Raw genomic sequence first — 14,190 nt, forward strand, 5'->3', positions numbered from 1 at the left:
GGGGGAAGGATTTAGAGGACTTTTGAATAGGACAACAAACGAAGGGCCTAACTTTGGTGTCAATAACTCTTAGAGATTTCAGCTGTTTGTTAAAAGATTAACCCAAAGTGTCCCAACCATGCTTATTTTTAGTGTTTGTCCAGGCATTGACTGTCCCCATGTGAATTAATTTGCCCTGAGTACTGTGTTTTAGCAATGCCAATCTTTAAATTTTCAGATACCTACTAGGTGGACTTCTGTGGTCCATGGACATCATGGAATTACAACTACAAATTGTGCTTATGATTGCAAATACACCTTGGTTTCAAACAATTTTACAGGCAGTTTTCTAAAAGGCCACAAGATGGGGGTATTCCTGCATACAAGCAAATACTTAAAGTGGTGTGATGAATTCTTCAAGTTCTGCTTTAAGCAATAAGGTCACATGTGGCTACTTAAATTTATTAAAATTAGGTAAAGTAAGAAATCCAGTTAATCGGTTGCACTAACCATATATCAAGAACTTAACAACCACATGTGGCTAGTGGATACTCTACTGGACAGTGCAGAATAAAAAATTTCTATTATCACAAAATTTTCTATTAATTTTTAAATTAGTATTTTTCTTCAGTTACAAAATGGGGAGGTTTTAGAGAGTGCTGATTCTTTCCATTATTTGTAATACTCAACAAATGACAAAATTTTGTGTCCAGCATAAAATTTTGGCCATCTGAATTGTGATACAAATTCATGCTGGAATTTAGGCATAGGCATTAAAAATAGTGTTTTCTTAGAATGTGGGGAATGCTTATGGTATAATTTTAAGGACAGCAAAAGAGAAAGCAATAGTGTGTGTGTATACAAACACACACTTTATATATATATATATATATATATATATATATATATATAGCCAAATTGCCAAATTTGGCAATTTTATACTATATATACATATACATATTTACATAGAAAGAAATAAAAAGATCATAATACTATTAGCAGTTAACTGTGAATAGTGACATTATGGAGGATTTTTTTTTCTTTCAACTTTGTTTTCAATCTTTTTCCAAAATCAGGAAAAAAATATCAGTAGAAGAAAAAAATATCAATAGAAGAAACCAAAAAAATAATGTAGAACTTTTTTTTTCATCAAACTTGGTGTAAAGGGAATATATCTGAACATAATAAAGCCCATTTATGTCAAACCCATACTCAGTGGTGAAAAGCTGAAAGCTTTCCCTCTAAATCAGGAACAAGTCAAGGATGCCCATTCTTGGCACTTCTGTTTAACATAGTATTGGAAGTCCTAGCCCAACAACAAGACAAGAAAAAGAAATAAAAAGCATCCATATTGGAAGGAAAGAAGTAAAACTGTCACAATTTTCAGATGATATGGTATTATATAGAGAAAACCCTAAAGGCTCTACCAAAAATATATTAGAACTAATAAATGAATTCAATAAATTTGCAGGATACAAGACTAATATGCAGAAATATATTGTTTTTCTATACACTAATAATGAACTATCAGAAACAAATCAAGAATACAACCCCATTTAAAATCACATCAAAAATAACAAAATAGCTAAGAATCAACTTAAGCAAAGAGGCGAAAGACTTATACTCTGAAAACTATAAAACGTTGATGAAGGAAATTGAAGATGATGCAAAGAAATGCAAAGATATCTTGGATGTGTTCTTGGACTGGAAGAATTAATATTGTTAAAATGGCCATACTACCCAAAGCAATCTACAGATCTAATGCAATGCTTATCAAAATACTCATGACATTTTTCATAAACTTAGAACATATAATCCTAAAATTTATATGGAACCACAAAAGACCCCAAATTGCTAAAGAAGTGTTGAGAAAAAAGAACAAAGCTGAAGGTATGCTCCCTGACTTCAAACTACACTACAAAGGTATAGTAATCAAAACAGTATGGTGCTGACACAAAAATAGACACAGAGATCAATAGAGAGCCCAGAAACAAATCCACACACTTCTGGTCAATTACTCTACAATAAAGGAGGCAAGAGTATACAGTGTGGAGAAGATAGTCTCTTTAATAAGTGGTGCTGAGAAAACTGGACAGCTACATGTAAAAGAATGAAATCAGAACATTTTCTCACACCATAGACAAAAATAAACTCAAAATGGATTAAAGACCTAAATGAAAGACCTGAAACTATAAAACTCCTAGAGGAAAACAGGTAGAACACACTTTTTCATAAACTGTAACAATATCTTTTTGGATTTGTCTCCACAGGAAAAAGAAGAAAAAGCAAAAATAAACAAAAGGGACTGAATTAAACTTAAAAATCTTTTGCAAAGTAAAGGAAAACATTGACAGAACAAAAACACAACCTACAGAATGGGAGAAAATGTTTGCAAATGATAAGACTGATAAGGGGTTAATATCCAAAATATATAAACAGATAATACCACTCCACATCAAAGAAACAAGCAACCTGTTTGAAAAATGGGCAGAAGACCTGAATAGAATTTTTTTCAAAGAAGACATACAGATGGCCAACAGGCACATGAAAAGATATGCAACATCACTAATCATCAGAGAAATGCAAATGAAAACCACGATGAGATATTACCTCACACCTGTCAGAATGGCAGTTCAGAAACAACAAATGTTGGTAAGGATGTGGAGAAAAGGAAACTCTAATACACTGTTGGTGGAAATGTAAATTGATGCAGCCACTAAGGGAAACAGAATGGAGATTAATCAAAAATTAAAAATAGAACTAGCATACTATCCAGCATTCCACTCCTGGGTATATATTCAAAGAAAACTAATATGCTAATTCAAAAAGAGATGTGCACCCCAATGCTCATAGCAGCATTATTTATAAGAGCCAAGATATGGAAGTGACCTAAGTTTTCATCAGTAGACAAATGGATAGAGTAGAAGTGGTATATATAAAATGGAATATTACTCAGCTATGAAAAAGAATGCAATTTTGCCATTTGCAGCAACATGGATGGACCTGGAGGGAATTATGCTTAGTAAAATAAGTTAGACAGAGAAAGACAAATGTTTTATGTTATCACTTATATATGGAATCTAAAAAACTAAAACAGATACATGAGTATAACAAAACAGAAACAGACTCACAAATATAGAGAACAAACTGGTGGTTACAGTAGGGAGAGGGAAGAGAGGAAGGGCAGGATAGGGTTAGGAGATCATTAAGAGGTACAAACCACTGTGTATTAAAGAAATAAGCTACAATGATATATTGTACAGTACAGGGAATATAGGCAATATTTTTCAATAGCTTTAAATGGAGTATAATTTATAAAAAATATTTAATCACAATGTTGTATGCCTGAAATTAATATAATATTGTAAGTCAATTATACTTCAATAAAAATATCATGTTCCTTTAAAAAATGATACAAGACTTTCTGTACTTGAGCAGATGCTAAACTGTTTTGGAAGATTCTGGTAGTTCACTTTTTTTTTTTTTAACACCTTTATTGGAGTATAATTGCTTTACAATGTTGCATTTGTTTCTGCTCTATAACAAAGTGAATCAGCTATATGTATGCATATGTCGTCATATCCCATCCTTCTTGCATCTCCCTCCCACTCTCCCTGTTCCAACCGTTTAGGTGGTCACAAAGCACCAAGCTGATATCCCTGTGCTATGCAGCTGCTTCCCACTAGCTATGTATTTTACATTTGGTAGTGTATATATGTCAATTCTACTCTCTCACTTCTTCCCATCTTACCCTTCCCATTCCCCGTATCCTCAAGTCCATTTTCTATATCTATGTCTTTATTCCAGTCCTGCCACTAGGTTCATCAGAACCATTTCTTTTTTCTTTTAGATTCCATATATATGTGCTAGCATACGGTATTTGTTTTTCTCTTTCTGACTTACTTCACTCTGTATGATAGACTCTAGGTCCATCCACCTCACTACAAATAACTCAATTTCGTTTCTTTTTATGGCTGAGTAATATTCCATTGTATATATGTGACACATCTTCTTTATTCATTCATCTGCCGATGGATACTTAGGTTGCTTCCATGTCCTGGTTATTGTAAAGTGTGCTGCAATGAACATTGTGGTACATGTCTCTTTTTGAATTATGGCTTTCTCAAGGTATCTGTCCAGTAGTTGGATTGATGGGTCATATGGTAGTTCTATTTTTAGTTTTTTAAGGAACCTCCATACTGTTCTTCATAGTGGCTGTATCAATGTACATTCCCACCAACAGTGTAGGAGGGTTCTCTTTTCTCCACACCCTCTCCAGCATTTATTGTTTCTAGATTTTTTGATGATGGACATTCTGACAGGAGTGAGGTGATACCTCACTGTGGTTTTGATTTGCATTTATCTAATGATTAATGATGTTGAGCATCCTTTCATGTTTGTTGACAATCTGTATATCGTCTTTGGAGAAATGTCTTTGCAGGTTTTTTGCCCATTTTTGGGTTGGGTTTTTTGTTTTTTGATATTAAGCTACATGAGCTGCTTGTATATTTTGGAGATTAATCCTTTGTCAGTTGCTTCATTTGAAAATATTTTTTCCCACTCTGAGGGTTGTCTTTTCATCTTGCTTATGGTTTCCTTTGCTGTGCAAAAGCTTTTAGCTTCATTAGGTCCCATTTGTTTATTTTTGTTTTTATTTCCATTTCTCTAGAAGGTGGGTCAAAAGGGATCTTGATGTGATTCATGTCATAGAGTGTTCTGTCTAAATTTAACTCTAAGAGTTGTATAGTGCCTGGCCTTACATTTAGGTCCTTAATCAATTTTGAGTGTACTTTTGTGTATGGTGTTAGGAAGTGTTCTAATTTCATTCTTTTACATGTAGCTGTCAAGTTTTCCCAGGACCATTTATTGAAGAGGCTACGTTTTCTCCATTGTATATTCTTGCCTCCTTTATCAAAGATAAGGTGACCATATGTGCTTGGGTTTGTCTCTGGGCTTCCTACCCTGTTCCATTGATGTATATTCCTATTTTTGTGCCAGTACCATACTGTCTTGATTACTGTAGCTTTGTAGTATAGTCTAAAGTCAGGGAGCCTGATTCCTACAACTCCGTTTTTCTTTCTCAAGATCACTTTTGCTATTCGGTGTCTTTTTTGTTTCCATACAAATTGTGAAATTTTTTGTTCTAGTTCTGTGAAAAATGCTATTGGTAGTTTCATAGGGATTGCATTGACTCTGTAGATTGCTTTGGGTAGTGTAGTCATTTTCACAATGTTCATTCTTCCAATCCAAGAACATGGTATATCTCTCCATCTGTTTGTATCGTCTTTAATTTCTTTCTTCAGTGTCTTATAATTTTCTGCATACAGGACTTTTGTCTCCTTAAGTCGGTTTATTCCTAGGTATTTTATTCTTTTTGTTGCAATGGTAAATGGGAGTGCTTCTTTAATTTCTCTTTCAGGTGTTTCATCATTAATTTATAGGAATGCAAGGGATTTCTGTGCATTAATTTTACATCCTGCCATTTTACCAAATTCATTGATTAGCTCTAGTAGTTTTCTGGTAGCATCTTTAGGATTCTCTATGTATAGTATCATGTCATCTGCAAACAGTGACAGTTTTACTTCTTTTCTGATTTCAATTCCTTTTATTTCTTTTTCTTCTCTGATTGCTGTGGCTAAAACTTCCAAAACTATGTTGAATAACAGTGGTGAGAGTGGGCAACCTTGTTGTGTTCCTGATCTTAGAGGAAATGGTTTCAATTTTTCACCATTGAGAGTGATTTTGGCTGTGGGTTTGTCATATATGTCATTTATTATGTTGAGGTAAGTTCCCTCTATGCTTACTTTCTGGAGGGTTTTTATCATAAATGAGTGTTGAATTTTGTCAAAAGGTTTTCCTGCATCTATTGAAATTATCATATGGATTTTCTCTTTCAATTTTTTAATGTGGTGTATCACATTGATTGTTTTGCATATATTTAAGACTCCTTGTATTCCTGGCATAAACCCCACTTGATCACGTTGTATGATACTTTTAATGTGCTGTTGGATTCTGTTTGCTAGTATTTTGTTGAGGATTTTTGCATCTATGTCCATCAGTGATATTGGCCTGTAGTTTTCTTTATTTGTGACATCTTTGGCTGGTTTTGGTATCTGGGTGATGGAGGCCTCTTAGAATAAGTTTGAGAGTGTTCCTCCCTGCTATATTTTGGAAGAGTTTGAGAAGGATAGGTGTTAGCTCTTTTCTAAATGTTTGATAGAAGTCACCTGTGAAGCCATCTGGTCCTAGAACTTTGTTTTTTGGAAGATTTTCAAACAGTTTCAATTTCAGTGTTTGTGATTGGTCTGTTCATATTTTCTATTTCTTCCTAGTTCAGTCTTGGATGGTTGTGTTTTTCTAAGAATTTGTCCATTTCTTCCAGGTTGTCCATTTTATTGGCAGATAGTTGCTTGTAGTAATATCTCTTGATCCTTTCTATTTCTGCAGTGTCGGTTATTACTTCTCCTTTTTCATTTTTTTTCTGTTGATTTGAGTCTTCTCCCTTTCTTTCTTGATGAGTCTGGCTAATGGTTTGTTAATTTTGTTTCTCTTCTCAAAGAACCAGCTTTTAGTTTTATTGATCTTTGCTATTGTTTACTTCATTCTTTTACATTTATTTCTCATCTGAATTTTATGATTTCTTTCCTTCTGTTAACTTTGGGTTTTTTGTTCTTCTTTCTCTAATTGCTTTACATGTAAGTTTAGGTTGTTTATTTGAGATTTTCTTGTTTCTTGAGGTAGGATTTTATATCATCTTCCCTTCTAAAACTGCTTTTGCTGCATCCCATAGGTTTTGGGTCATCATATATTCATTGTTATTTGTTTCTAGGGTTTCTTTTTTTTTTTTTTCTGTGATACGTGGGCCTCTCACTGTTGTGGCCTCTCCCGTTGCAGAGCACAGGCTCTGGACACGCAGGCTCAGCAGCCATGGCTCACAGGCCCAGCCACTCCGTGGCATGTGGGATTTTCCCAGACCAGGGCATGAACCCGTGTCCCCTGCATTGGCAGGTGGACTCTCAACAACTGCGCCACCAGGGAAGCCCTGTTTCTAGGTATTTTTAAATTTCCTCTTGGTTTTCTTCAGCGATCTCTTGGTTATTTAGTAGTATATTGTTTAGCCTCCATGTGTTTGTATTTTTTACAGTTTTTTTTTTTTTTTCTGTAACTGATATCTAGTCTCCTAGCATCGTGGTCAGAAAAGAAACTTGACATTATTTCAATTTTCTTGAATTTACCGAGGCTTGATTTGTGACCCAAGATATGATCTGTCCTGGAGAATATTCCATGAGCACTTGAGAAGAAAGTGTATTCTGTTGTTTTTGGATGGAATGTCCTATAAATATCAATTAAGTACATCCTGTATAATATGTCATTTAAAGCTTGTGTTTCCTTATCTATTTCCATTTTGGATGATCTGTCCATTAGTGAAAGTAGGGTGTTAAAGTCCCCTACTGTTATTGTGCTACTATGAATTTCCCCTTTTGTGGCTGTTAGAATTTGCCTTATATATAGAGGTGCTCTTATGTTGGGTGCATAAATATTTATAGTTGTTATGTCTTCTTGGATTGATCCCTTGATCATATGTAGTGTCCTTCTTTGTCTCTTGTCATAGTTTTTATTTTAAAGTCTATTTTGTCTGATATGAAAATTGCTAGTCCAGTTTTATTTTGATTTCCATTTTCATGGAATATCTTTTTCCATCCCCTCACTTTCAGTCCCTAGGTCTGACACTTTGTGTCCCTAGGTCTGAAGTGTGTCTCTTGTAGACAGAATACATACGTGTCTTGTTTTTGTATCCATTCAGCCAGTCTATGTCTCTTGGTTGGAGCATTTAATCCATTTACATTTAAGGTAGTTATCGATATGTATGTTCCTACTACCATTTTCTTAATTGTTTTGGGTTTGTTATTGTAGGTCTTTTCCTTCTCTTTTTTTTCCTGCCTAGAGAAGTTCCTTTAGCATTTGCTGTAAAGCTGGTTTGGTGGTGCTGAATTCTTTTAATTTTTGCTTGTCTGTAAAGGTTTTAATTTCTCTGTCAAATGTGAATGAGACTCCTGTTGTGTAGAGTAATCTTGGTTGTAGGTTTTTCCCTTTCAGCACTTTAAAGATGTGTGGTCACTCCCTTCTGGCTTGCAGAGTTTCTGCTGAAAGATTGGCTGTTAAATTTACGGGGATTCCCTTGTATGTTATTTGTTGTTTTTCCCTTGCTGCTTTTAATATTTTTCTTTGTATTTAATTTTTGATAGCTTGATTAATATGTGTCTTGGCATGTTTCTGCTTGGATTTATCCTGTATTGGACTCTCTGTGCTTCCTGGACTTTATTGACTACTTCCTTTTCCATTTTAGGGAAGTTTTCAACTATAATCTCTTCAAATATTTTCTCAGTCCTTTTCTTTTCCTCTTCTTCTTCTTCTACCCCTATTATTCGAATGTTTGTGCATTTAATGTTGTCCCCGCAGTCTCTGCGACTGTCCTCAGTTCTTTTCATTCTTTTTTCTTTTTTCTGATCTGCAGTAGTTTTTTCCATTATTTTATCTTCTAGGTTACTTATCTGTTCTTCTGCCTCAGTTATTCTGCTATTGATTCCTCGTGGGGAATTTTTATTTCATTTATTGTGTTGTTCTTCATTGTTTGTTTGCTCTTTACTTCTTCTAGGTCCTTATTAAAAATTTCTTGTATTTTCTCCATTCTATTTCAAAGATTGTGGATCACATTTATTATCATTACTCTGAATTCTTTTTTCAGGTAGACTGCCTATTTCCTCTTCATTTGCTTCATCTGGTGTGTTTTTATTTTGCTCATTCATCTGTTGCATATTTCTCTGTCTCTTCATTTTATTTAACTTACTGTGTTTGGGGTCTCTTTTTTGCAGGCTGCAGGTGTGTATTTCCCATTGTTTTTGGTGTCTGCTCCCAGTGGGTGGGATTGGTTCAGTGGCTTGTTTAGGCTTGCTTGGTGAAGGGGACTGGTGCCTGTGTTCTGGTGGGTGAGGCTGGATCTTGTCTTTCTGGTGGGCAGGGGTACGTTTGGTGATGTGTTTTGGGGTGTCTGTGAACTCAATATGATTTTAGGTAGCCCCTCTGCTAGTGGGTGGTGTTGTGTTCCTGTCTTGCTAGTTGTTTGGCATGGTGCATCCAGCACTGGAGCTTGCTGGCCATTGGGTGGAGCTGGGTCTTAACGTTGAGATGTCAATCTCTGGGAGAGCTCTTGCCAATTGATATTATGTGGGGTAGAGGTCTCTGGTGGTCCAATGTCCTGAACTCAGCTCTCCCACCTCAGAGGCTGAGGCCTGACACACGGCTGGAGTACTAAGACACCGTCAGGCACACAGCTCAGAAGAAAGGGGAGACAAAAAAGAAATAAAATAAAATAAAATATTTAAAAATTATTAAAGGAAAAAATATAAAATTTAAAAAAAAGAGAGCAACTAAACCAATAAGAAATCCACTAGTGATAACAAGTGCTAAATCTAAACTAAGGTAAGCATAAAAATCAGAAACAAATCAGTCACAGACAGCAAACCCCAAGTCTACCGTTGCTCCCAGAATCTACTGCCTCAATTTTGAGATGATTCATTGTCTATTCATGCATTTCACAGATGCAGGGTATATCAAGTTGATTGTGGGGATTTCATCTGCTGCTCCTGACGCTGCATGGAGAAATTTTCCTTTCTCTTCTTTGTTTGCACAGCTCCTGGTTTAACTTTCATTTTGGTCCCACCTCTGCTTGTAGGTTGCTCTCAGGCATCTGTTCCTCTCCCAGACAACAGGGGGTTTAAGCAGTGGCTAATTAGGCTGCCCTTGCTCACTCAGGCCAAGGGGAGGGAAGAGTATGGTAGTCATAATTGGAACACAGGGTGAGTCTGTAGCGGCAGAGGCCAGCTTGATATTGCAACAGCCTGAGGTGCTCCCTGTGTTCTCCAGGGAAGTTGTCCCTGGATCACGGGACCCTGGTTGTGGCGGGCTGCACAGGCTTCCAGGAAGGGAGGTGTGGATAGTCACCTGTGCCTGCACAGAGGCTTCTTGGTGGCAGCAGCAGCATTAGCACTTCATGGCCATCTTTGGGGTCTGAGTTGATAGCCGCAGCTTGTGCCCATCTCTGGAGCTTACTTAGGTGGTGCTCTGTCTTCTGTGGACATGGGGGAAGGAATCCCTTCTCCTCATGCACCCCAAAACAATGGTCTCTTGCCTCTTGGCAGGTCCAGACTTTTTCCTGGACTCCCTCCTGGCTAGCAGTGGTTCACTAGCCCCCTCAGGCTGTCTTCACACAACCAACCCCAGTCCTCTCCCTGGGCTCTGACCTCTGAAGCCTGAGCATCAGCTCCCAGAGCCCACCTGCCCTGGCTGGTGAGCAAACAAGCCTATCGGGCTGGTGAGTGCTGGTCGGCACTGATTCTCTGTGCGGGAATCTCTCCACTTTGCCCTCCGCACCCCGGTGGCTGTGTTCTCCTCCATGGCTCTGAAGCTTCCCCCCCTGCCACCCGCAGTCTCTGCCCACGAAGGGGCTTCGTAGTGTGTGGAAACTTTTCCTCCTTCACAGCTCCCTCCCAGAGGTGCAGGTCCTGTCCCTATTCTTTTGTCTCTGTATTTTTCTTTTGCCCTACCCATGTATGTGGGGATTTTATTGCCTTTTAGGAAGTCTGAGGTCTTCTGCCAACATTCAGTAGGTGTTCTATAGGAGTTGTTCCACATGTAGATGTATTTTTGGTGTACTTGTGGAGAGGAAAGTGATCTCCAAGGCTTACTCCTCCGCCATCTTGAAGGTCCCTTTGGTAGTACACTGTAAAAAAAAAAAAACTTTAAAGTTTTACTCACAGAAAATTTTGGATATGCATATAAACACTCATATGCATAAATCATTTACATACTTCTTGTCACCAAGGCAGTTTTCAGACCTATAATTTGTACCATGTTGCTCAGGCCTATGAGGGCAACTGAGTGGCCTCTGTATTCTCCCTGTAGTGCTGCACCTGTTTAACAGTTGAAACTAGTGTTCCATTCATTCATTCACTGAAGGAAGCTAATTGGTAAAACATTTTACATGGTCAGAAATGTTCTGAATGAAAGTATCTCTGTGTCCCTGTTGTTACTCCATAGCTGTAAACATTCATTTCTCACTGGTCTTTCAGAAATTGGTTGAAATTCATGAAGACTGCAGTATGTGGCTTATAATAAGAAGCTCAGATTCTCATGGGCTTTTTGCTTCTGTCCCTCCACTTCCTGCTATCAAGATGGGTGAGGTAAGCCTTAGACACTGGAGGCAGCTTGCTCTGGTGGAGCTGGCTGGCTTGGCAGGGCTCGGAGCCCTACCAACTGCTGGTCTTATGCCTTATGTTGTCTGGTTTCAATTTTCTGATTTCTAAAGTCCAGGATACATGGGGGTCTGCTGTGGGATTACAATAATTTATGTGAAGTACCTGAATCATGGAAGAAAGTTAGGTTTTTCAGCTGCTTTTATGCACATGTTCATTTAATCAACACATTATCCTCTTTGTTTTCCTTCATCAAATATTTTGAGCATGTGGGAGATTTTATGTTATCTGGCTAGGAGTTAGGCTATGTTTAATGTTTGTGTAGATGTAGGTGGCAGAGGCACTGATTTCCTCTAAAGTTTTTTTCTTTCCCCTCTTGTCTTCAGACTACGTTAAAAACATCTTCTTAAATAGAGCCTGTCTTGTAGCTCAGTTAGTTGTAATCCACTCTTAGTTCAGTGTGCTGGAGAGTTTCACACTGGGAGGCAATGGTAAGGTTACTGATGGGGAAATGAGTGGTTTTCTTTACTAAAATGAGAGAGGAGACTGAAAAAGGTAAAATTAAATTTAAAAAAAACCATGAATGCATCCTTAGGCAGGTCAGATTTGAAGAGTACCTAAAAGAAATGAAGAGCCTGGAAATTTATTCTCTCAAATACTTTGTGTACATGTCCTCTTGAAAAGTTGTTGCATGCCCTTGGTTTTGAATTTGTCCTTAGATTTTACATTAAGGAAGTCCTGGGTTGATAGGAAGCTGAAGCAAAGCCTTCTGAGCTCTGCTAACTGTAAGGAGAAAATAAAGGAACTGAGGAGGTAAAGCTTCATTTCCTCTCCTCTGCAGTCAGGACCTTCAGAGGGGAGAGGGAGGACATAGAAATACTAGGATTAGTATTGGAGGGAAGAGAATTTGGGACAAGTGACTGCTCCTCTGAGAATACGGGAGGGTGAGGGAGGGCTGCTGGGAGCCTCTAGAAGAGATGTTACAGGTTGTCACTTTCTCTGGGTAATGGGAGCTGGAGGGGTACACAGTGCAGGGCTCCGGGCATTGCCAAAGCTAGCTATTCTGCAAGAGAGACAAGAGAGAATATAAAGAACCCCATCCTATTGCTACAGAAACAAAATTCTCCTCCTCCCATCCCATACCACACCAATCCAAAATGGACTGAGTTATTTTAAAGACAAGATTCAGTTTATGAGGCTGAACTAAGATTAATACTAAATATTAATATTTAGTATTTAGGCTAAATATTTCTCCCCACCTCTTTCCTACACCCTGTGGTAGGGGACTCCGGGAAAAGATCAGATCATTTCAGTTAGAAGACATAAATGAACTCTATTTCCTCTGCACATTTAAATATAATGAATTCACTTGCATATATAATAAGTACTTATTTTTTATTCATATGAGCCTGTAAGTATATCTGATTTTTTTTTTAATTTAAACTTCTTCTCAAATTACTGGCTTTTTAGGGAAAAAAAAGAGTTTTTACCATTTGCAAATACTTTCAAATACTTTTTGGGCACCTAATATATGTGCAACACTTTGGTCCACATTGACAAATCCTAATCTGGATCCCTAGTGTGGAGTGCAGACGTGACAAGATTTCTGCTAAAAAAAAAAAAAAAAAAGTCGACTTGACTCTATAATCCCAAATTGGGCACTAGCACATATCATCTGGTAGAAGCAGCTGATGGTCATAATTCCTGTTGTCAATCTCCTTCACCTTACTACACACACCATGCACACACATAGACTACAAAGAAAATCTGCTAATTAGGTAAAAGAGAGATTTTAAACTTACTGCAGCAAGGGAGAGCATATCTTTAACAGAACTAGTGGTTTCCCAAAAGGAGGAATGTAGGGAAGTATATTTATTGGATTCTTAAGGCCTGGGCTGGATAATCTGTGGTCAAGTCTAGCAAGGTAGAGAACTGATGTAGTTGTACAGTTTGGATAGGTGGGCTAGTGGGTATTGGGTCTTCAAGGGACCTTTGAAAAACACTCTACTAGCCTTTATAAATAAGCAATTTTAATTATCTTCCAGGAGCAGATATTTTCTGGCCTCACTAGTTGACTACAGACATGGGAAAGTGATCCTGGCCCCAATATTGTTTAATATAGTATCATTGGTTTCAGTTCTCATTAGTGTTAAAAGATAATTTTCAGAAAAAGAGAAAATCATGACTCTCAAACTGATATACAAATGAACACATTTAAAATATTTATATATATATATATATCAAAAATCATTATTTTACTCATTTAATGAGAGAACTAGGCAGATGTTATAATCAGTTCAAAGGAGAAGATAAAAAGGGCAAATATTGTATATATGGAGTAAAGGAATTGAATTGTAAATGGAGGCAGAACTGTTTTTTTCTACCAAAGGTAGGGAAGTCAATCAAAACTCTACTGGAGAAGACAGAATTTGCATGACTAGCAACTTACAAGGAGTCATAAAATAGCCTAAAGACAATAAAAGACTGGAATCTGATTATCCAGAAGGGTTGTATCATTTGTAGATAAAACGGAGATGCCATTTGTAGACTATGCATAGTTTTCAATTGAAACACAGTTTATTCTATATTACTGTCTTTTCAAAATATTTTTTGCTAGTTCATATCCATTCCTTACACCTCCATTACATCCATAATATCATTGCCAAATGCCTTGATGAGGGTGGAGCCCTAGTTTTGACCACATATCTGTGTCTACCCATCTAGTCTCCCTGTCAAAGAAGAGAAGAAGATGAATATAAGGTCACTCATTCCTGATAAGACTGTATTTCCACATCTCTTTATTCACACATTACCTTTAAATAATTTATTGTCACAGCACGGGTTTCAGTGGCAAATCATGACAGCTTACAGCTATATTGAGAAGGAGAGATGGAGAGGGCCATGGACTGGAACCAGAAACACCCACTAACACAGAAAAAGCCTAAAAGAAGAAGATGTG

The sequence above is a fragment of the Aethalodelphis obliquidens genome, unplaced genomic scaffold, assembly GCF_003676395.1.
Source record: "Aethalodelphis obliquidens isolate GAN/ISIS:26980383/991018 unplaced genomic scaffold, ASM367639v1 scaffold35, whole genome shotgun sequence".
In the NCBI taxonomy this organism is placed as follows: Eukaryota; Metazoa; Chordata; class Mammalia; order Artiodactyla; family Delphinidae; genus Aethalodelphis; species Aethalodelphis obliquidens.